General features: G+C 45.8%; 1 protein-coding gene across 1 annotated transcript in view; it reads right to left on the bottom strand.

Annotated features, from left to right (window-relative positions):
* The window catches only part of large1 (LARGE xylosyl- and glucuronyltransferase 1), a 77806-nt gene extending 70203 nt beyond the window's left edge, over nucleotides 1-7603 (bottom strand). Inside the window, exon 1 of the mRNA XM_036520454.1 lies at nucleotides 6973-7603. The gene's annotated coding sequence lies outside the window, so the exon portion shown is untranslated. The remainder of the gene's footprint in view (nucleotides 1-6972) is intronic.
* Nucleotides 7604-24168: the final 16565 nt, after the last annotated feature.

Genomic DNA, 24168 nt, shown 5'->3' with positions numbered 1-24168 from the left:
CGAGCGTGAGAACAGGGCTGACACGTTCATACATATTCCAAACCCCTATCTCCCGAGTATCTTAAGGTGTCAGGGGATGACAGGGATACTTTCTTTGTCATGGGTGTCAGGCCGGCGCTGTCATCCATCGTATGGAACTCTATTAATAAACCGCCCGCTTTAAGAGGCCTGTCAATCACTCTCAGTCCTCCAAAGGGCTACCCCCCCCCTTCTCCCTTGATCCTGAGCAACCACTGCTGTGTCACCGAGCTGCCAATCAACAGCGGGAGAAAATCCACCATGCCGACTGCGTTTGTTGATCGTCCGCAGCCATTCAAGCGTGACTGCGCACAACTCCTTGTAGCAGCAACAAGGCTTTAGGTGTTTTTCATTTTTTCAACCGGTTCTGTTTGCAGGCCCCCTTCTGGGAAAATGTGAGGACAGCTGAAAAGCAGGAAGGTAATAATGCAAAATAAAAGAGACATCAACTGAGTGTCTGATGGGAGTGATGGATGGGGCCAAGGCTGCATCGACACCTTCCTCTCACAGTGATTAATGCGCCTGGCCCCCACAGTTTAGCATTAGGCAGCGGCGCTTTCCACTTATTTTAATTGCGGGCCCCAAAATGACACCTCCACCCGGGCCAAATCTCAAACAAAACAGGCGTTTAGAGGCCCCCTCTCTCTCTCAGGCTGCGTGCAGTGAAACTATCACGCTCCCTGGGAGGCATTCCCACGCATCGTCGCGGTGCCCATGGGTGCCATTTCAGATTCACCTCAGCATTGTGCTTCCAGTGTCAACACATTATTCCCCCCGGCAGCGTGAGAAAAAAAAAAAAAATCCCCAACAACTGTGATGGAGGCAGCGGGAGAGAGCAAACAAACAGACAAACAAACACCCCTGAAAAAAAAGTAGCTCACAGTTTTGGACACTCCCAGCACATCTGCCAGCCAGCTCCCCGCGTGTGATCCATCAGACAAACATTATCGGTCCATCTTAATTTGCCCCCATTTCACGCGAGCGCACGCGTCATCTCCATAAAGAGGCTGTCAGAGGCAAAGCCGCGCGCGACCAAATTTATAATCAGACGCATAATGCGTGGAGACAGCGGGGGTGGGATCACGGCTCATTACCAGGCAGCCCGAGAGCTCTGTGGGTCAGACACAGCTAGCCACGACCCGCTCCTGGCGCCTCCCGTTCCTACCCACACCACTCCCCTGCAGAGGGGATCAATAGCAAAGGCCAGGAGCAGAGAGAACGCTTTGCACCTTTTTAACACAAAAGGAGTGAAATGGAGAGAGAGGGAACGCGAGAGAGGGAGAGACAGAGAGGTCAGGAGTCCCCTGGAAAACCTGGTTTTGTTTTCAGCCCTGGCAGACAGTGTTGCAATGACAAAACGATTTCTCACGTTTGCGGGCACGGCTACAGTTAATGTTACTGTTCCAAACGCTGTGTTTGCATTGCTCTTCCCAGCTCTGCTGGCCTGGCGCGCTGCTTGTGCGGTCGGATCTCAATGTATACGTTTGGCTTAAGTGCAGCCAAGAAAAGCCAGAATGCATAAAATCAATGGGAATGAGTCACGCGCCCGAAGCAGGCAGTGTGGTTTACCTTGATGCTTCACCGGTGAGTCATAGCTTTTTGTGAAAAGTCACCTATTGTGATTGCAGCGCAGAGCCTTTGAGTATAGCCTATTTTCGCCAAGCAGCGTCTTATTTTCCTCCCACTTCTGGTGTTAAGAGTCAAGGCTCCCTGCGCGCGGCACATGTGAACCACAGAACGATGCGCTTGTCATGAGGCAAGACAGGAGCCTTAACTCTCGGAACAAAGTAACTTTTAAAAGCGAAGGCCAGCTGAAACTCTGAGCATTTTGTCGCTAGCTTTGAGCAACGAAACGAAACAAATGTTCCTATTTTTCCAATTTCGTGCAGAAAATGATGAGGTCAGTGATCGCTGGAATTAACAAAAAAAAAAAAAAAAAATGTACTGGGCATAACAAAAAAAATGTACCACTGCTCAAATTTGTTGTTCTAAATTTAGGATGAACACACTGCGGCTAAGCTGAATATGGACGTATCTGTAGCGCTGAATCTTAGCCAGAAGAACACACTCACAGCGCACAGCCAGTTCCCACATTCAATGCACCATTCCTCCCTCAGTCTGACAGAGATTATAATCACTGTCTGCCTCTCTGTTGTGCTTGTGTGTGTTATCTGGCAGATAGAGAAATGGTGATTGCGGCTTGCTCCTTATAAAGGAAAGCTGTGATTCGCACTTGACTGGCTCGAGGCGGCCCGTCCACAACCCCTTCCACTCCGAGAGGTTGACAGACAGGGGCTACTCCCCGCCTCTTGCCTGACCCCAGCCCGCAGTTACCACAGATCACTAAGCCCCCGGTCTCTTCCTAACCCTCCTCCCAACCCCCTGTACTGCAATGCAGATCCATCCAAAATTCCAATTTCCACATTCCAGTTTCCAAAGGAGAATTCCTTTTTTGTTTGGCTTTATTTTTTGGCTGCTCTGGAATTTGGCAGGCTAATTTTCAAGGTCGAAACAGGCACGGATTTTGTGTACCTGAGAGGGGCCCTGAGGAAAAAATGTGCAATGCCAAATTCCTCACGTCGTCGCCTCATGCCAAGGACACCTTGTTTGCTCCCTTTGACGGTCTGCTGACATCAGCCAAGTTCAACTCAATCATCTGAGCCACAACTGGCTTATGTTAAGGCCTATGACACACAGATTGGAAGCGTGTGATGAGTTAAACTGGGGGTCAAAAACACACGGGATGACAAAACTGTAGGCTCAGAGGGTTCTCCATATATGTAAAAGCTTACATAGAAGGCCCTCTGTTACTCCTCTTCGATACCTCCCTTTACCTGAAAACATGGTTAGTGCTCAACAGGTGTTCTACAATTACAATGAGAAGCACTTACTACTATGTTACCAACAACTGTATCACTGCAACATAGAACACTCTGATAGGGTACATACTCTTGTAGTTCACATAGAAAAGTACAATAATTTTTTAATACACTTTGATTCCTTTCTAAATATTTCTCTAACACACACACAGGTATACATACAAAGGTATGCTTGACAAAGTGTGAACAGGTGGATACAGAATATAATTATCCAAGACGCTGAGTTGCAGTTTGGGAACCCTTTGTGAAAGATAGACTGTCAAGACAAAGATAACAACATTGAACACATTCCATGATCACATAATTTGATTACGTATTCATTTGTTAATGAGTGCCTCTGTATTTGTAACCGTCTGTGCTGCCAACACTAAGCAAGCTGACGTTCACCCACACCACAGAGGGTACGGATCAGCACCAAACGGGTGCGCTTTCAAGTCGGGAGCTGGGAGGCCATGACAGTTAGCGGCGGGCGGGAGGCGTTGCCTTCGATTAATGAGTTATTGAGCCGCTTCCGCCAGGAAAGGGAGACTCAGAGCACCGCGGCCGAGCGCAGGTGACAGTTCTGGGTCTGTGTTGCTGAGAATTGGAGCCTGCGCTGGAAATGAGCGGTAATTGCTGTCTGTGAAGGAAACGTATCTGGGGAGTCTGATACGGAGCCGGCGCGTTCCTGCTGGTTAACCAGAGCAAAGGTAAAGACACTGAGGGCGCAGAATGGGGTAAACAGAGCATGTCACAAAGATACAGCGGCAAAAACAACATTATCAGGTGCGCCAGCAGAGTCCCCGAGCGCCTCTGCGTCTGTGCGGCTGCACGCGGGCGTGGGCGGCAGCGTCTGCGTGCACCCGTTTCACTGGATCTGGGGGGGTAATTCAGAACAAAACCTGAAAATGTCAAAAATCCCAGTGGGAACCTTTTTTTTTTTTTGCTCTGCTTGCATTTGCGTCCACACAGTCTATGAAAACAAGGAATACATAATGTTTTTTTGTAAGTATACATTCCAATCCAAACACAAAATCTTTGCTTCCCTCAGATGATATGGTCTTTCTCTATATGCCTGATGCAGACTGCAAGGATATAGTTATAAGACAGATATAATATTATACCACCATTCCATATGACAGAATGTGCTTTTCTGTCCCCCTCTCTGGGTGATTGCTTTTGCCTGGCTAATGTTTTGCATTAACAGCAAGGACGCTTCATTCTGTCAACAGAGGCCATTTAGGAGATGTTTCAGAGCACAATGGCTGTGATAATCACCACCCATAGCAATAACACCGCCATTCAACGGTGTGGAAACTGCATGCTTCCTCTGCTCCATATTTCAAAAGAACCTCTGGCCACCCAGCCCAGAGATTAACAGACTAACCATCTCCTCCTTAATGGTGCTCCAGGTAGGTTTCAGTCTCAGTAACTATCAAAGTGTCTGAATTTGTTAGCGAAAAGCCCGATTTATTACTACTATACCTCATGTATTCTTAAACAAGTGTGCTAGACTTTCCCTTCTGCAAAGCAGTCTTTAAGGGTATGAAGGATTGTTCAGGGCACCTTCTAAAGAGGTACGCTCCCAATGAGCAGAACGCCATGAGTAAATTCTGTCTTTCCAGTTTTAAGGTAAAAGATAAAATCCAAAATAAATTAAAATAAATAAAGTGGAAACCGCGCGAAGCAGATATTGGCCATTTTCTGATTTTATCACTTTGGGCGTTACCTTGGGCAGAAGCCAGCTGAGTATGTTTTGTCTTCATGTTCAAAAATGCTCCACAGCAATCTCATTAGAGACAAAAGGATGCTGTATTGTACACAAAATGCCCAAGTTCGTTTAACAAAGCCAAGCTCGTCTGGTTCTGCTGAAAGGCTAGGGCATTTCTCTGAGAAAATAACACCCAAAGAAAGTGGTTGGTTCAAAGTACTAAGCCTTTATAAAACAGCTTTGTTGGATCCACTAACTTGGCATGCGACTGGTAGCGCACATCCTAAAACCATTCAATTGGATTTTTAATGGAAAGCCTGAAATTAATATCCCTTTACATTTGCTCGGGAGACATTCTTATCCAGAGAAACTTGCACAGCTTGCACTTTTTCTCCCACCTTATCCATACATACAGCTGGGTATTTACCGAAACAACTCAGATTCACTAACCCGCCCAGGGTATAATGCAGCTCACCTGGGGATTAAACCAACCCATCATTTTTCAAAGAAGAGCTAGTGATGCCCCTTTGGGTATTAAGTGCTTCGGTTTCATTGCAGAAACCTAAACCTAAATGTGGTTATTTTCTTGGATAATGAACCAAAAAAGACAGAAAATCTACCGGGCTGAATTTCAATAACGTTATTTTTTTTAGAATTAATATCCGTAGTCCTGCTTCATTTAATGCTTTTCCCTCTTTTAATTAAGCTGGATGCTATCACACTGCAGGGTGTCTCCTCGCCCCCTTCAAGCTTTCCAAGGAGCGGTGGGGGTTTTAAAAGAGTCAGCCAACGGTTAGGGAGCTGGACCTGCAACCAATCAGTTCAAGGTTCAAATCCCTGACAGGAGACCGTTACAGCCTGGAGCAAAGTGCTTGATACCAGAATTGCTTCGATGAATATCATGCTGTATAAGGGAAGCACGCCACATATTAGACACGTAATTCACCCTGGGGATGGACATCTGTTGAGCAAATAAATGATAACACACTTGCATTCAAGACTGTACAGGTATAGAAACGCTGAGTTGCACACCAGCGATGAACACATCCCCTGTTTAGCTGTACATTTAGATCACGCTAATGGGCTATTTAAAGGTTTTCTCCATCTCCCACTGACTTGAAATCCCATACGCCTTCAGCACGGAGTGAACATAATAACAAAAATGAATGAGCGCAATTTGCGGTATCGACTGAGCCGCAGTAAGTTGAGAATCTCGTGTTTGCGACGTATATTAATATTCATGTTCTAACGCGTCGAGAGAGTATCCAGTGAGGAACTGTCTGAAGAATGACTCCTATAACTTTGATGCCAGGGAATTATTCGTTCTGCCCCGTTAACTCTTAACCTAAGCCAGCGAAGTACCACAGTCCAAGCAAATATCTCAAATACAATTTAATGCGACTGCATTAGTGAGAGAGTTGATTGTAATGTGGTTATTTCAAGGCGTGCGACTGTAACGAGAAATCAATGGTGCACTTACCCGGAACCGTCCAATGGACTTTTTGTTGCACATTTGTGACAAAAAATGATGTGTGAACGGTTAGCAAGAAAGTTATTTTGCTTCATAAACACATAGGTAGAAACACAGTAACGTATTTCTATTTCAGTATCACATGTTCATAGAGGTTTGAAAAGGAATGATTTGCCTCAAACGCGATGCGTAACATGAGACTATTTCTGGACTTGGTCTAAGCAACTCAATTACCATGGTGTCTATTTATTTGTGCAGGCCTGACTGTATTAATTGGTCATTATTTCCTCTGTGCCTGGCGTCAATGCACATTTTGCGCGCATATTATAACTGCACGCCTGACGGTCTCAAAGTTTATGAATAAGCGTCTTCAGAGCCCTGTTTTTAAAGTGAACATGCAGCTGAACTGACAGCCACAGTGACTTCGACATTTCAACCTATTTAATTTTAATTCAATAAATCTTTATGATCTCTGAGGTGCAACTGGTTTTGCACCCTAGTGACTGTACACATGACAAAAGAAAGAATACAGAACGCAGTAACACCAAGTAGTGTTCTCCCCATCGACGTGTTAGCTATTAATGGTAATTAATACATCAAAGATAATTAACACATCGCTACTGACCCCGCAAAATATCTACTGAAGATCAATGCAGACAACAAAGAGAAAGGATTCTGTTGAAATAACCGAAAAATCAAAACGCATCTGCATTTCAGATATATTTTAGGTTACCTGTAACAAATACACAACAAAAGCAAAGCTGTACTTGTAACTCAGTGCATTTAAATAAGCTCATGAGTATCTTATTAAATGCATGAACAAATAAGCATTTGTATAACCATCGGAAACGTGATTCAGATGTGGTCCTATGCGATATTGACCGAGTTGGAAAACTACGGAGGAAGAAGCCTACCTTCGAAGCAAGCGGGATGAAGTCCTGTCCGCTACGTGCCCTCCGAGGACCGGGAGATGTAGGCTTTGTGGTTTCGGTCATCCAGCGAAGTATCGGCCCATTCGACGGCGTCAGGACCCGACCAGTCTGAACAGCTCCCGGCGCGCGCGCGACTCAGTCCCAGGGCCAAGCGCAAAGCCGTTAATTAGCAGGATTCGTTAACAGTTCTTTGAAAGTGTTATGCATCAGGTGGAGCCGTTTGGTTTGACTTCATCCATCTCCCGATACCTCTCGCCGGCTGTAAGTTATTGTGAGTCGCCTCCCCTGCTGACATAGGCGCCTTTTGTAATTTTGGTAATAATAGAGGGGCAAGTGTTTTCTTCCAGCTAATGTTATATGGCTTCCGAGTCACCGCAAGCAAGGGGCTGTTTACAACCCCCTGCTTCCTGTTATCAACAGCTCAGCATCGGGCAAATTATGCAGTCATTTTTTAACCAACTTCTCCGTTTTGCTCATTAAGAAGTCCGGTTAACCGTGTCAACTTTAATCGAGCTTGATTGGACCCCAAATAAAAGTAGCTAACGTAACTAGTTTTGATGGCATAGGACAAAACAACGCTGTGGCTTGTCCAACTTACCAAAAGGCTTCAAAATGAAAAGTCAATTCATCCTAAATTAATGACATCTTCATCCTATTGATAACACAAGGAACGCTTTGTCAGTTCTCAAGTTGCACAAATACCACCAGTAGCTAAGTGACCACAAGCACAGGTGAGTAATTTTTCCTAAAAAGCAGCCGATAAATAAAACGACAGAGAACACTTTCGGTCAGCCTTATTTTCCGTTATATATTGCCCTGGTTCAAAACAGCAGCTTCGCTATGTTCAAGATTAAAATAAACATGCCTCGGATTTTCTTCAGTAAAAGAGAAAGAAATCTTCCAAGACGATAGTCCAGAATTGCTCTGTGATATCTTGTTTTCAAAGCCTGTAAAATTGCACTGTTGGAACCGGTCCTTGTAAGTGGCTTTCAGTTAGCTTGCCAGCGGAGTGCGCGAAAAGCGACAATTTCCTTGTATTAAGGCGCACAGGCCTTGTGTATGAAAGAAGAAAAACTGTTTATTTCACAGATCTGTAAGGGGATACGGCATTTAGATTCTTTCCTCGTGCCCTGCTTGTCATCACATTCCGCTCTCTTCAAGTGCAGCGCACGTTTCTGTTGTTATGACTGGTTACATGCGAAACTGAAAAGTAACAGGAGATGCCGTTGCCCAAACTTAAAGAAAAATCGAGCAAGAAAGAGATCTATTGAGGACAGCAATCCATTTTCACTTCTTAATTTTTCCAGAACCCTCCCACAGTCAGCGATGTTTCATACGACGGGCCGCTGGTTTCGGCTGCAGTGATTGTGTATCCCTGCTCGTAGGCGGCCTCGTATACAAGGCTATCCCTTCTTCCCAGCCTCCTCCAGTCCTGACAAGCAGGAAACGTCCAATCCGCGCTCGCCCCGCGGACCCCCTCCACTCTGTCGCTATCGTGTTTGCAGCAAAACACGGGCACGAGCTCAGGTGGATTGGATTCGCGATATGAAACGCTTGAGAACCGAAGCATAGTCTGGGAAATATATATATATTTTTTTGTTGCACCTTCATTGAAGCACGTGCATCACCAGATCAACTGCACTTTCAAAATACACAACCATAAATTTAACAGAGATGACAACTATCGTCAGATATATTTGGCAGCTTACCAATTTTAGATGTGTGTTTCTCAGACTCTCCCCGGTGCATAACCGTTTTCCAAACAAAGAGACACACGTAACCCCAAACATAAAAAAGCCTATGGAACATTTGTAGCGTGTGTAAAGAATAAGCCTATTTTGTTTATCATTAAAATGTTGCACATGACAACGCTAGTATCTAAAATGCTGCATTTCAGCTGAGTGCATGGGTAAAAAAAAAATATTTTTGAGTTACGTAAAATTCAGTTCAACCCCTGGTTGCTTTAAAATGTACACAAATGTACACACAATGGTATTTCACTGTAAGAGGTAGTGTAGGATGCCAGCCGTGGTTATGCCAGTCGTATATGCCCGGCACTTTCAGAAGTGAATCTATCTCCATAGTCAGAGAGGGTGGATCCACAGGATCTAAGCACAGTCTCTGCAGTCTGACAGCAGACATGCCCTTGAATGCATCCAGACACTGTCGTCTGACTTCGAGGGAGGCGGGAAGACCACCTGGCTGTGGCTTCTGTTCTCACAGAGACGCGTCGGGGGAATTTGAATATTCCATCGCTCATTCTGTGTGCTTTGTGGAAAAAAAAAAAAATCAGGTCTGCCATTTCCATGCCTCGTTTCAGCGTGCTTTTATCTGAAAGGGGGGAAGGAAGAAACAGTATCTTGACTCAATGTATTTTTTCCTCCCCTGTTCTCTTCCTCCTGCCTCACCATCAGCTTGACAGAGCAATTTACCCACACCTGCCTCCCCAGTCATTGACACTGATAACAACAGGAACATTGATAGACCCAAGCAGCTCAAAACCCAATGAAGAGGCACTGGGGGGAGAAATGCTAAAGAGAAAACTTTTCCGTTCACAAGCTGTGCTCATCTCCGGAGACAACGGACCTTTGCCGGCTTGTCACGATTGCCTCCCATTAACTGATGAAGCGCAGTGTAATGCTTTTAATAAGAGTCCATCAAGGTTGTGCAGGCCTGCATCAGCATGTCTTTTATTAGCATTAGTGACTCACTGTAAAGGACTACCTAGAGTGCATATGGAATACATTTAAGACATACTGTAGGTCCATGCTTTTATGTGGCTCCTATGGTTTCCTTCCTGGAAAGCGTACATTAGTATACAAATATTAATCCTTCATACTCTTGGTTGTATGTCTGAGAGAAAACCACAGCTGCAAAAGAAATGCAAAGGCTTGTTCTCCCTCTGCTGCCCCCTAAGCAGAGTTTGTTATATTCACTAAGTAAATACGCCTGTTACGATTGTTAAGCATGCTATACGTATTACACCTTTAGCCCTCTTGTGATAACGGGCTGGGTTTCCACAGAGCATAATGTATCACTTCTGGAGGTACAGGGAGCATGTTATTATCATCAGCGTTTATGTGCTTAACTCACCCAAGGCCACGTACTGCATATATAATAAAAGACATGTGGGCTGCTCGCGCTGCCTGATTCTTGCGGAAACCAAATCCAGTTAAACAGTCTCACTCAGTTGCACAACGACAGCGCTGTACTCATAAAAGGCCCAGTTAATATCAGCCATAAGTAGTCCAGGTAGTCACTGCCTCCCTCGCAGCTACGCACATATTCAAAGGCCCCATTGTGACACCCAGAGGCTGACAGCCGGGGATAGTTCTAGAACCCTGCTCATTCTGGAAGGGTCTGCAGGATTCCACCCCTGTCATCTCCCTTCTTTGTCTCCTGTTTTCAGCAGGAGCCGGCTTGCCTTCACCTGCCATTTCTCTCACTGCAACGAAGAGATTCATGTGCAGATAACAGCCTCCTCCTAATTAACGCTAATTTCCCCCACTCAATAAGCCATCTGCTGTTGTGCTTCTAAAATTGTCCAGGAATGTTGGCATCTTTTTTTTTGTTCTCTCCCAAATCATCTAGATGCACATAATAAAAAGGCTTTTTACAGAATTACGTAGCTTCATCCCAGTCTTATTGGTACACCCTTGACTAAACTGTCTTTAAGTCATGACAGTGGTTACATTTTGTTTTTCAACGAGGCTGGAGTTTTCCAGACGATTCAAACACAGCTGCGAAGCATCTCCAGCTCCAGCACGCTTTCAGTTACCTTACGGCAAACCTCAAAGTCATTCGGAGGCTCTTAAGACAGTCTGGGATCAGAGAGAAAGCGGAGTGCTCAAAAATCCTCTCTCCGTGCCACTCTGCTTTAAGTCTCCCGGCTGCGGGTGTCCTGGGAGCAGCGGCTGATGGCGCTCGGCACGGCACGCTTCCCACAGCTAAACAAAGCGCTCGCGAAACATGGCGCCCGGGGACACTCGCTGACGGCGGCGGAAACAGCGGGTGTGGCAGGCCTACGCCGGCGCAGCGCATCTGTCCTGTACAGAGCCCAGTGCGCTGCATCTGAGGTCACTTAAGGTAGGGGTGTGATGGGACGAAAACCCAGGGAGAGTGTTTGGTTGTGCGTACCAACCCGAGCATTTGCGAGTCTTCATTTTATTTTTTATATTCACAGGCTATTTGCAGTGTTTCTACTTGATTTTCCATAAACACTTTCTATAAGATTGATTTTTTTAAAAACATTTACTTGCTTTGATACATAAATGCTAAAGGAGAATTTCACCTTAAAAATCAAAATGTGTACTCTGTTGCTTAATTCACAACTGTCATTAAATCATAACTGTACAGGTGATCTAACGCTGACTTTTTTCCAGGGGGACAGTCCAAAGTGCATTCTAAAGGGTAATGTCAGCTGTCTTCCAAAGTGCCACGCGGATCTCAACATGATCTCTGAATTGCGTGCAGTACTTTTTTGAACTCTAGGTGGCCTTTTGTACTTCCAAGACAAACCCCTTTGTGTTCAGATCAGCTCACATTTGCTTTCGGCCTGAGCAGAATCCTCCATGACAGGCCCAGAGGCTTTGTGTCCGAGAAGTCTGAAGGACTAATTTACTCTTTAGTGTTTAAGTCAGCCTACTGTCTGTAATGTTCCCCTTTGAATACCAGAACAGGACTGAAACAGCAGTGCTCCCTTTCCACATGTACTTAGCAGTCCTATACAGCCCATTAAGAGAGATGAGAAACTAAATCATGCACAACCACTCTGGAACATGTCCAGGCTCATTTGAGGAGGCCTAACTTGTTTTAAACTCTAATAGCCCCATTTGTGCTTGTCAAAAAATGCCTCCCTGCAAACAAAAGTAAGTGTAAACACTGATCTCGGAAGAGAGGGAAGAAAATTTTGCAGACTCATTCAAAACTTCAATTTGCATGCGCCGTGAAATATAACTAATGGCTCATTTTGCGCTTCAAGCCCTGGGTGTATAGCTGAAATCCAATATATCCATCGCGTCTTACTGTGGTGAGGTAATAATTGCTCCAAGACACTGCAAATACGATATGTAAAACAGAGGTTGCCATGGTAATATCAGAACTGTCTATCACAATTCCGAAGTCGGGAACATACAGGCACCATTAATAACTGGCTCGTGTGGCGGTACACTTGCTAATCACTGATTCCAAACTTTTTGCATCAGTGGCTCCTCAGGTTCAAAAGACTGAAACTGTGAGCAAACTGTGTAAAGGTTTTACAGTAATTACACCAAGCTGCGGCCTTCATCCACGGATCTCAAAGACGGGAGGCGGGGGAGGAGGAAGGGGGAGGTAACCCACCTCTTCTACAACCCAACACAGTCACCCAACCGAGTGCAGCGAAGCAGCCGTGTCTTCACAGAGCGCGTGCCGTATTTTGTGCCAGGATCTGCACGTCGGGAGCAGCAGAGAGGCAAGGAGCGGCCTCACTCCCTCAAACAGTCCTTGCGAGAAGAGCCCCTCAAGGACCCTTAATGAAGCCCTTGACCTGAAGAGCACACCTTTTGCGATTACTGGATAACGCACTTCAGCTGCTCTGCTCAGCCACCTCCCCCGTCTCTGTGTGCCCTCCGCACTTGAAAGGAATTACTGGCACTCACCAAATTATAAGACAGGCCCTCCTAATTTTCTGAGCTGCCTACAATCTAACATGACCTCACCAGAGACAGTACGCTTGACCGTAATCCACCGCGCCGGACACAAGAGAGTATTTTTGGCACGAGGAGCTGAGAAGACAATGAATCCCTAGCAGCACACGTCATTAAGGCTTTGGACCTAAGAGATCAAAGTGTAAAACGGATGGCAAAAAATACCCTGTTACTAGGTGTCTGGCAGGAGACAGAGGTGATCTCTCTTTCTCTCTCTCTCTCTTCCTCTGTGCCTCTTGCTTTCTCTCTCTGTCTGCTAAAGCCTTCTGCCAACCCAGGGGGCAATAATTGGAAAACCTTCTGACTAGTAATGGAGGTCAGGAATGCCAGAGCGACTGAAACCTGTCTCAGCTGATCCAAACTACCTTCCAGCTGTTTCTTCCCCGTGGCTGTTTCCAAGGATGCGAGAACAAACGTTTTGATCAGTGGCTCCCGAGAACGGGTGCCTACGGAGAAGCATGACTGAAGAACAAGGGATTCTGAATCAACACGGGCAAATTAAAGGATGCAAATGGCAACAGGCACGGTTGCACAGAGGGGAATCTGTGGAGAGCTGTGGGTGGACCGCATGAGACCAGCCCAGAGGGGGGGGCTTTACAAAGAGTTTCCCACTGGCTTTCTGCAGGACACCACAAGCTTTTAATCTCATTATGCCTGGGAACCGATACTCGGCATCACACCAGCGTTATCCCTGCAAACCCATCTCACATCAGTCATGTCACATCATGTCTGTTCCTATACAGAAGCTAATTTAAGAAAATTTAACACCAATATGTGGGTGCTCTAATAGCAAGGCACTTGTTGAGCTAGACCCCATTTGCATCACCTGAACCAGAATATTAAAGCTTTACTCATTACTTTACATTACATGCATTTAGCACACACTCTTATCCAGAGCGACTTCAGTACAACAGAACATACGTGTATCCATTCAAGTTAGATGAGCAACAGTGTCTGTGACCAGACCAGTGAGTGTGAGCCTAATAACATCCAAGCCCTACCACAAGTTAACTAGTGCAACGTGACTAGGCAACACAAGCTAAGTACACTAGGACCCAGAATCCAAAATACATCACAATACTACACATAGAATAAACATCAATCCTAGAGGTAGCAGGTGTTAGGGGGTGGGGTTTGAGGTGGAACCGAGATGCTGTCTGAAGAGGTCTGTGACGGAAGACGGCCAGAGATTCCGCTGTCCCGACCTCCATGGGGAGTTCACTCCACTCATCATGTCTGGGCTCATGGCATAAGTATGCACATGTGCGCTGTCACCATGTTATGCAATTTCCCAGCATGCCTCATGTGTGAGAAATCTGATACAGTTACGTGTTTACAACCGGCGAATCAAAGTTGTAAATAAATTAAGTTCTTTATCTGGCAAATTTGCTCTGGCTCCTGAGGGGTGGAACTCCTCCCCGTCATGCTCTTTTCTTTGCTAATTCGATCAATCGCAAATTGAGATCTATAATGGAAACTGCCTGAGGACTCTCGCATTGTCTCATGAAAATGCATATCGGTTGCTCCTAATTTTGTTGGTGTCAATAATCGAGGAACACAGTGAAGGCAAGAGCCTCAGCTCGAACAGCTGTTTCTGACAACATCCTCAGCTGGTGGCGGTGGAGTCTGGAGGGGGTGAGACACACCAGAGAAAAGGCCCAACACATGTCACCGAAACACATGGACACCGGCTTAAATAAACAGATTGCAAGTATCATATTAATCATCTTATTAGCATCTTATAGCATTATAGCTTATTAGCATATTACACATCTTATAACAGTAACAGTAGCAGTAACAGTGGTAAAAGTATAAATGTTATATATATATGTATGTATATACGTATGTAGGTGAGTTATATCCAGGGCAACTTGTTCAAGGATGCACAGATGCAGAAAAGCAGCTGAATACAAAGAGAAAATAAGTAAGGGCAAAGCATGTGCATAAATAATTATGAATGGAAGGGAATGGAGGTGGCACCATTCATACAGAAAGGAGGTGGGGCTTTAAGAGAACCAGAACCAGTGATTACTGTCCAAAGGTCTCGGCCTGTTTCTGCCACAAACTGCAGGCTGCCAGAATTACCTAAACACTGTACATTAAGCAGAGGGTTTATGACATTATATTTGCATAATGTTTGCAAAGCAGACACTCTTATCCAGAGCAGCTCAGATAGCTTGTGATTTTAACATGTTATCCATTCATGAAGCTGGACATTTACTGAGGCAATTTGGGTTAAGTACCTTGCCCAGGGGAACAATATTAGTGGCTTAACTGGGAAATGAACGCAGAACCTTTGAATCACATGCCCTGCTCCTTACCATTAAGCCACACAAGTAGTAAAATCTATACATAGCTGTCACCAGTGTAATGTCTTAGTGTATTGCAATAGGTAAGTTAATGCCTTACCTTTTTAGAACAATGTAATACTATCAAAGCTGTGTCAGTGCATCTTTCTCAAATTATGTTGTATTACAAAATTTAGAAGCATTTCTTACTGGTTGCATGATGTTTTTTTTTTAATTCTTCCCTTGATGTGAGCTGTCCATGGTGCTAACCTTTTTACACTATTTATCAGTGTCTTTCTGTGTGCAATAACACAAGGGATTAAAGACCATAATGTGACCATCTGACCCATGTTTGAATCTTCCAGGCCATCAGTTCTATTTCAGCAATTTCACTGCTTAGATATTTGTGCATATTTGAATGTCTTTGCTTTGTCAATGTGCTATTATATTAGGCTGATTCAATGAGTGAGAGAAGAGTTGAAATCCCATTAATTTTGACAAGCAAATTCTAATGTTTCTTAGGCTAAAGAATGCAAGAATGGAGAAAGATGCAGTTCTTGGTGCGATATCACAATAGCAGAATATTGCACCAAATGAGATGATAGCCTGTCAGAATTCTTTTACAGCATTCAATATGAATTTGAAAGTAAAGGTTTCTCTTGAAATGTCAGTGTGCAAGAGGGATATTGTGGCTTACTATACATTTGAAAGTAAAGTGCTCATAGTTGCATATAATTAAATCTAATTATGCTAAATTAAGTTGTAAACTGTCACTTTCCTGTCTTTCTGTTACAGTGCAAAATGGCATAAAATAAAGGGCAGGCAGAGCATTGGACAGCGGGAATTGTGTCACTGACATTTTGTCAGAAAAAAGGAACAAATGTGATACCGGTGCACAGAGAAACTTTAGCATATCGATAAAACTGTCATTGCCAATCTTGCCATCGGCATTTTGGTGTGGATATTTTGACATGTAGCTGTCAAAGCTGACAAGAAGTCAAGTCTGGAGGAAGTTTGTTTTGCTGAAGCCTCTTAGATTAGGGAGGAAGAGCAGCACTTAAAAGAAGACTGGGAGGATTGGTGGTTATCATTTCCTAAGAACATATGTGGTAACAAGACTAGCACTCACATGCGCTTCACACTGAATGTGTTCCAAACAGCTACACATATCAGGTATAGACTCAGGTAGGTTTTAGATCCAATCATTCTTTTATAACACCTCTCAATGGGAGATTATGTTCAGCACAGCCTCGGTAAACTCACCAGTCCCTGTTTTTCTGTCAAGTCTTCTTTTCAGAAAGATTTTGCCATTGGAAGAAAGCCACATTGTGCACAGTGGTGTTAAAATATAGATGATTTGTATCATGAGTACTTCAATACATTCTGCACAAGTCTGAGCATCAGAATGGCTGCTGGGGAAAAAAAAACATTTTTCCACTCACATCATATGCAATCAACGGCATGATTTTGCTCCAGATTACTGGTAACAAGTTAGGCTCTGTTGTGAAAGAAAATGCCTCCATTGTGCCCGCATCACAATGAAATCTTTAGCACAGCCTGGATCTGAGTGCTAAATGCACTCTCGTTAAGTGGAGACAGTCAACACTTTACAGGGCTTCATGCAATACGGCTCTCGCATTATTTACTGCATGTGTTCAGATCCGTTGTGACGTGAGTTTCAGGAATAAGAGGAAGGGCCGGAGGAATCAGAAGCCAGAGCGCCCCATCGTCATCCTGATCACCCATATTAACACAAACCGCTTAAAGACAACACAAGGAATAGTATCATTTCCCATTTTCCATGGTGAGTTTATAGCAGATGAAAAGTTGAATATACTGTTATTCTTGCTGGCCGGTGCCAAAGGTATGCGTGAGGGAACTACCCAGCCGAAACATCAACACTTAATCCACCTAGCAAAAAAAAAACCAGGCAGGTAAAGTATGGGAATGCTGGATATGCCCGTTTGAAGCTGTATAAACAGCAGTGGCTGGACATGGAGGAGCCTGAACACGTTGGACCGGGTTGAGCAGAAAGCGGCACCGCAGGCCGCGGAGACCCGTCGTCTCGGGGGTGTCACCTCGCCCCCGCCAGGCCGTAATGCGAGGCGACGGCATGGCGGCTCAGAGGAGCGGCCGGGACGGACACACGGGCCCGCTCGGCGGAGGACAAGCTGCGAGGCCGAACAACTCCTTGTGACAGCGCCGTGAGGGGAGGGCACGGGAAGTCAGTCCCATCTGGGGAGGGGAGAGATCCCAGCGTGAGCTTTCTGACATTTCTGCCGCTCCCGACCGTTCTGCAAGAGTGCAGCAGGAGAAACGAGAGGAGTAGAGGTAGTTTTAGGATGCCCTGGATTAAGGTGTCGAAATCTGGACCTCATTCTATCAGCATCCCTAGATCTCCCTTGCACACATTCGCCTCTGTTGTCTCACTCCATAGCAATTAGGATTTCGCCAACTCCAGATCCACAGTTATGAAATGAGTTGGATCCAAACTGGGGCAGCACTAGGAGGCTCGACTCAGGCATGGCATTGACAGAAGATGTTGTTTTTTTTAACGTCTGTCCACATTTTCGGTGCAAGCAGGTACACAGAAACACAGAAGTGCTTCTGCCTGGTTGTACAGATACAGACATTTTAAAACAGAAGTTGTTTGACGCAGGAAGAGAATACTGCGACAGCATGGCTTAGGGGAAGTGGCCTGTTCCTCAAATGAACCCGAGCAGTCAGCTTCACCCAACTTCAAGCTACAGCGCTAGACACGAGAAAACCCCAGCCTGTCGCAGGGCCATGTCCTTAATCTCTCTGTGGCGGGCGGGTGTCAATATCCGCGGTGGGACACGTTTAAGCTGTGGTCCCACAACGGGCTGGAGTCAGGGCAGGTCCTGACCGCAGGACAGCTGAACTGGCGGCCGCTGGCACGCGAGAAACAGCACTGCCATCATTATTGATCTGTTTTGTCATCGGCGGTCAGCCTGGGCCTTGTGCTCCCCCCCGTGCGAGGGAAACATTAACCGCACCCGCCGCAAACAGAGCTGCCACATCTCTTTTTTTTCTCCCCTTAAAAACAGAAAATTGGAGCAGGCTCTCATTTTAATTGGCTGCAATGACCCATAGGACTCTCGCATAATTAGGACATTTGCACACAACATTAGGGGGGTGATCACAGAACGAGCAGGGAAAAGCAAACACAACATTTGCTCAGAACCAGCAGACTAAATGAGAAATGTAATGCTAATGAATGCAAAGCATTACACGCAGCTAAAATAAACGTGCATTATGGATGTTGCTCAGCTGGAAGAGGGGAAGAGGCTTTGAAAATGTGTCCAGGCAGTAAACTGGCCGTGTGCCCTTGCCCGGCTCTGAAAATATTTATCTGTTTGTCCAGTTTATGCCCCTGGCCAAGTCCTTTTGTCACTGCATACATTAAGCAGGCACCCGTATCTGGTTACTTATGTTGCACATGTTTTACATATTTCCATTTGGATACCTCTGGATGGCATCAGTTTTTTGTGGTAGCAGTTAAGGTGGGGCACTAAGGTCATAGGGAAAACAGTGGCAAGGCACCTGAAGGTGGTGAAGCAAGGTCAGCGTGGCTTACTGGCACGATTGCACGAGGCTGGTGAGGAAGGTTTCTTGACGGTGCGTGGTAACCGTGTGCAGACTGCAGGCTCGTCAGTGAGTCATGTTGGGATCGTGCTGTGCAGAAGCACACGCTGTGCTGGCTTAGGAGCTGGCTGAGCAGATCAGAGGCCGGAGGTCCCGTTTGGATCACAGAGCGTCTCTCTCCCTCTCTCTCTCTCTCTCCCCCCTCTCTCCCCTCTCTTTCTCTCTCTCTCTCTCTCTCCCCCCTCTCCCCTCTCTTTCTCTCTTTCTCTCTCTCCTTCTTTCTCTTTCTCTTTCTCTCTCCCACTCTCTGGCTCTCTCTCTCTTTCTCCCTGCCCCCCCCCCTCTCTCTTTCCCCCCTCTCTCTGTCTCTGTCTCTGTCTCTCTCTTTCTCTCCCCTACTCTCTGTCTCTCTCCCCCTCTCTCTGTGAGTGTTCTGACAGGGAGGGAAAACTAGCTCCCCCAGGAAACAGGAGCAGCTAATCCTTCTTTACATATCCCTCACAGTGGCATCAAAGAGCAGACAGCACCTCACGCTGCTGTTCGGGGCCTGGCCTGCTTAAAGGAACAGGTCAGACGAGGCGGAGAGGGGGAGAGGGGGAGACGTCCTGAGGGCGTGGTACACATCTGCATCGCGGCAGGAGCAGCCGAGCGGAGCGCTGTTGGAGGCGTCTGACATCTCACCAGGGGGGTTCTGGAGATCCGGGCCCCGAGGTGATGTGATGCCTTCCATCCCTGCACAGGCACTTGACCCCAAATGGCTCCGGGGCAGTCGATGTGATGTGATGCATCTGATGCCGGTAACAGCGCGCAGACGTGACTAGAGAACAGGCTCAGCCTGGAACACACCCTGGATAATGATCATCAGTGCGCTAGGTAACCCTCCCCCCGATTAAACAGGCCTTGCTGGAGTCTTACTGAGTGTTGCTGGAACTTGCAGCAGACCCAATCTGTCTGGACTTTCAATTTCCTGCAATCACATGAGCACAGGTGAATGGATGTTTCCCATGGGGTCTGAGCTTGCACAGCACACCAACCCAAGGTGATTATTATCACTCTCTGTCCCTTTTTCAGCCGGAAGGGGACATTACAAATTTATTACATTTTTATTACATTATTATATTACATTACATTATTTCTTAAACAGATGTTCGTATCTGGAAACTCACATCTTCATGTATTATGTATTCTTATGCAAGTTATTCTTTTACACAGCAAGTTAAGCACCTTGCTTGAGCATACCACAGCAGTGCCCTACCTGAACCTGAAACCATTTGGGTATGAGCTCCTAAACCACAATGTCACACACTACCACCTACATTAGGAACTGAACTGCAACCACCACAGCGTAGGAAGAAAGATGACCAGATCAGAACACAATTCCAGGTTCTTCAGCTATCAAAAGGTGGTGGACAACGCAGGCTCACATGGACGATAAGGGACGGCCGAACCAAGGGAGCAAAATCAGCTTCCTGTTCTTGCTCTTCCCTGGACCTCGCAGGTTAATCACAGTGGGCGGGACTCACCACCGGGGGCAGCGTGGGAGATGCTCTTGTCACAACCGATAACGTCAAAATAATTATCGCTTCAAAAAAAAAAACTGCACACAACAAAACAGGCCACATCTGGCTGGCTCCGTCCCAAGGGTCCGGCCCTCTCATTCCCACATGAGGCAGGAGGCAGAAATAACAGCCCCCTCACTATTCTTCACTCAGTTTACCTTGCTTGTCACAGGGGCAATCTGACAACCAATCAGATAGCACATGGGGAAGGGGAGGCGGGTGCAGGGGGTAGGGAGGGGTGGGGGAGACAGAGGAAGTCCCTGCGGGAGCAATTACACAGTTGTTCCCGCTTATTTTGTTGCGCTGTTTCAGTGGGCAGCGCTGCACATGAATCCCAGAGGAGCGGGAACAACCGGAGGAGGCCAGGCGCAAGTAAACAAGGCGAGGGAACACTCCCGCTGAAGCCGGGCGATATTCGCAGAGCCCACGAAAGAGGGCAAGGGGCGTAATGTGGGAAGGCCGACCATCCAGACGGTCATGAAACCTGTAGTCTACTGAATGCGGGTCAACAATTCCTCACCTGCATCGAGGTGTCAAACCCACTTCCCGGAGTGCTGTAAGTTAGTTCTTACTCAACCGTCCTGTGTCGGTCATTAAATGGGTGGAACGAACGACCCAGACATGGCAATCTAAACACACTGACTCAGAGGTTCTATTATTGGCAATTGTAATTGTGCCCATTGCTTGAGAAATGTTTTGATCCACCACATTTTTTTGAACTTCACAGGTAATTAAACTTTTACGTTTATTAACACTCTGGGGGATTGGGTGGGGCCGAACAACCAGCGTGTGCAGAGGACCATAAGGAAGCGAGTGTGATACTCCTGAGCCTACAATGAAAAATACAGAACACACAGAGGCACACTCCAGTTACACTGATGCATATTGCAGTAAAAAATAATATACTCAAACATGTAATCCAATAATGTGAAAAAAATACATCTGTAATAAATATAAGTAGTGAACAACAGTCTGACCATACCTATGGCCACTGTAAAAAACAATGATCATGTCTGATAGAATAAGCAATAACATGGCAGAGAGACAGAGCAGGCCATGGGAATATCTCCATACAGCACACTGCATGAAAGGGATAAGAACCTTGCTATCTCTCATGTCTCCAAGGGTTACAATCAAGCTTGGAGAAACGTCACCCGTGAGATTATGTGATTGGGGGAGGGGCAGTTGTTAACACAGAATACTAATGATGTAACAATGCCACCATTTGCTCCCATTCCATACTAATCAGAAAGTACCCTGTGCACAGAGAGAAAAGGGAACTGCCTCACCTGCTAATGTGTGGGGTTCCGATGGAGGTGCACCTATGGTTACACTGGCCAGTGACAAGAAGGGTCTACCTGTATGGTGACCATGAAAGCCTTCATGACAATTTGCACCTTGAAAGCCTTTAGGTTTATTCATGTAAGTCCGTTTCTTTTCATTTAAACTAACCGTGACTAAAGAAAGGAGTTTTCCCCATGCGGCCTGACTGAATCCATCTGGCCAATCAGAGGTTTTCAGTTTACAGCAGCAGTGTTCAGTAATCACAATGATCACAAACCCATGTGACCGCCGGCGCTGTTCAGTCCTGTTTCAGACACACTCTGCAGGATTTTGTCATTTGTCATAATTGCTGCATATGAAATGCATCCTAAAAGCTTTCCATTCAGATTAAAAGCAAATTGTGATTGGGGGGGGGGGGGGGGGGGGGGGGTGGCAGCAAACACCTCCATCTGCAACATCATCTCTTCATTCCATGTGACTCTGAGTCTTGTGGCTGACATTTGAGGCCTCCCGGCACCTTTCATTTCCCAGTGACTGAGAACAGCCTTAATAAACATAGAAATAGCTTTGTTTCCTTTATTCGCCCACTGGTCTTATTTTTAGATCTCATTCAGGGGGGATGCCGCTCCTAAGCGCGGTGTTTGCGAGCTGCGATTGCCCCTGACAAGCTGTGAGTAATGGCCGGCCTACCCCTGGACAGGAAACTCATAAACCCCCTCGTACCGACTCCTCTCTCCCTCTAAGCAGGATGGATTCCTCTCTCAAAGCCACTGACACCAATATTCATTTGGCCTTAATGGCAAGCACACAGCAAAGCACCGGAATTAGCGCAGGCGTGTGGATGGTGTGGTCATCTGTTTCAAAGGCACTCCTTTCCTTCTTGTTCTGAGAGTTTTTCTTTTTTTTTTTTTACGCTTGGCTTTGCAGAAGAGGTCTGATAATAAACACTGTGATATTTAGCACTGAGCTTACAATCCCTGTGTGCCACGGGATCTGTTTCCAAATACAGACCAATGTACCATACCCTTGAAGAACATCCACGGTACATTGGTACATATGGTACATTGTGTCTACCTGAGCAGCAAGGTAACCTGAACCCCTAACTCTAATCCTAACCATAAAATCACTACATAAACAAATACAGATCTTAGAAATCACCTATACCAGGTTACTTCTCCAAAAAACAAGTAGCCAGGTTTTATTTTTTACATATGTCTTACAGTATTAATACTGTATCATAAATGGAAAAAAATCATATATATTCACATATATCAGGTGTCTTGCATCAGATTTCACTGTGAGCCCGAGAGCAAGGCTGTGTGTTTGGTCTGCACGCAGCCGGCAGGCTGAGCCCGTTTACGGATGGAAGAGGAGCCGCGCGTGCCTCTCTGTCGGGGGCGCGGGGTGTTTTCCATCCCGTCACAGAATGAGGGATGGAGCCGCTGTCTCGGAGTGAGAGGAGAACGCCTCCCTTTCAGAGTAATCACTCCAGGCGCTCTGATTAATAGCTTCGCGGCGTAATTGCGCGGAGAGTTAATGTACACTCGCCCCCCTTCTCCAGAAACACTGCGAGAAAATGTGGCACTCGGCTCTCACCGCACCCAAAAAAAAAAAAAAAAAAAACGAAATAAAACAATGCCTACGGCGGAGAGCGCGACACCGCTTCGCACAACGAGAGCAGTGGCTTTAATTAATTGGTAAACGAGGCGGTTCCTCTGTGCCTGAGAAAGCGGGCTAGGTGCAAAGGAATGGAGGAGATGGAAATGGAGGAAACAAGAGGGAGCGAGTGACAATTAAAGGAAGTAGACATCACTCTGGGACCCCAACTCCTACATCCACTGTGTGCAATTCAACTTCAGCTCTCGATTGGATAATTGAGCCAATTGTTGACACACTTCAAAACTTTTCCTTCTATGTAATTTAAAACTTGTTAACTGGATATGACATCACCCTGATAAATAATTTGGCCACCGTATGTGTAAGGTGAACTGGCCAAAGGCTACTCACCACCCAGTTCCTGAGTGCTGCGGTGCCTCAGTGCACAGGGTCTCCAGCTTGCGTCTACAGATTCGTGACGCAAATCCGTTCTGTCGAAGCAGAACTGATTCACAGAAAGACAGGTCAGCTCTCCCTGGTGAGAAAACAACATTAAAAATATGCTGGTTCAAGTCAATGAACCAACCTTATGCCAGTGGGGAATGGCTGGGCTCAGAACTAGCCCACGCACGCTGGTCTTAAATTAATTAATTCATTTTTCAGCATGTGATTCACCACACCAGAGGCTCTGATTAGGTGTGTGAGGAGCCACTCCATTCACCCTCTGCAGCATAAATGCCAAAAGAGAACGAAATCCTACAAAATTTAGAATTACATTTAACATTTAAAAAAATAAAGAGAAAAGATCTTCAATATAAAAATGAAAGGAAAAAGGCTTTAAAGCATCACATTTAAAAGGAATTTAGGAAATTGCTATTGTGCTATTTTTTTCCTTATGCAACTGGCAATTATGGAAATCAAGGAACAATATTCAAATGAAAAGAAGTAGCACCTCCATGCCAAGTACTCTTTGGTTAGACTGAATGGAGACCACAGTGCCCTCAAGCAATGAGAGGGTTAATGCAAGATGTACGGAAAATGGAAAATGCAGACATTGTTGAGGGAATTGCATTGCAAGTTCAATCAAACTGCACTACACGACGTGCATAAAGATAGGCCAAATCACGTTTGATTAAAACCCTTTCATACACTCTTGAC

The sequence above is a fragment of the Megalops cyprinoides genome, chromosome 25 (assembly GCF_013368585.1).
Source record: "Megalops cyprinoides isolate fMegCyp1 chromosome 25, fMegCyp1.pri, whole genome shotgun sequence".
NCBI classification, from domain to species: Eukaryota; Metazoa; Chordata; class Actinopteri; order Elopiformes; family Megalopidae; genus Megalops; species Megalops cyprinoides.
Note: the sequence above shows the minus strand (reverse complement) of the source record. Positions and strands in the feature narration are given on the sequence as shown.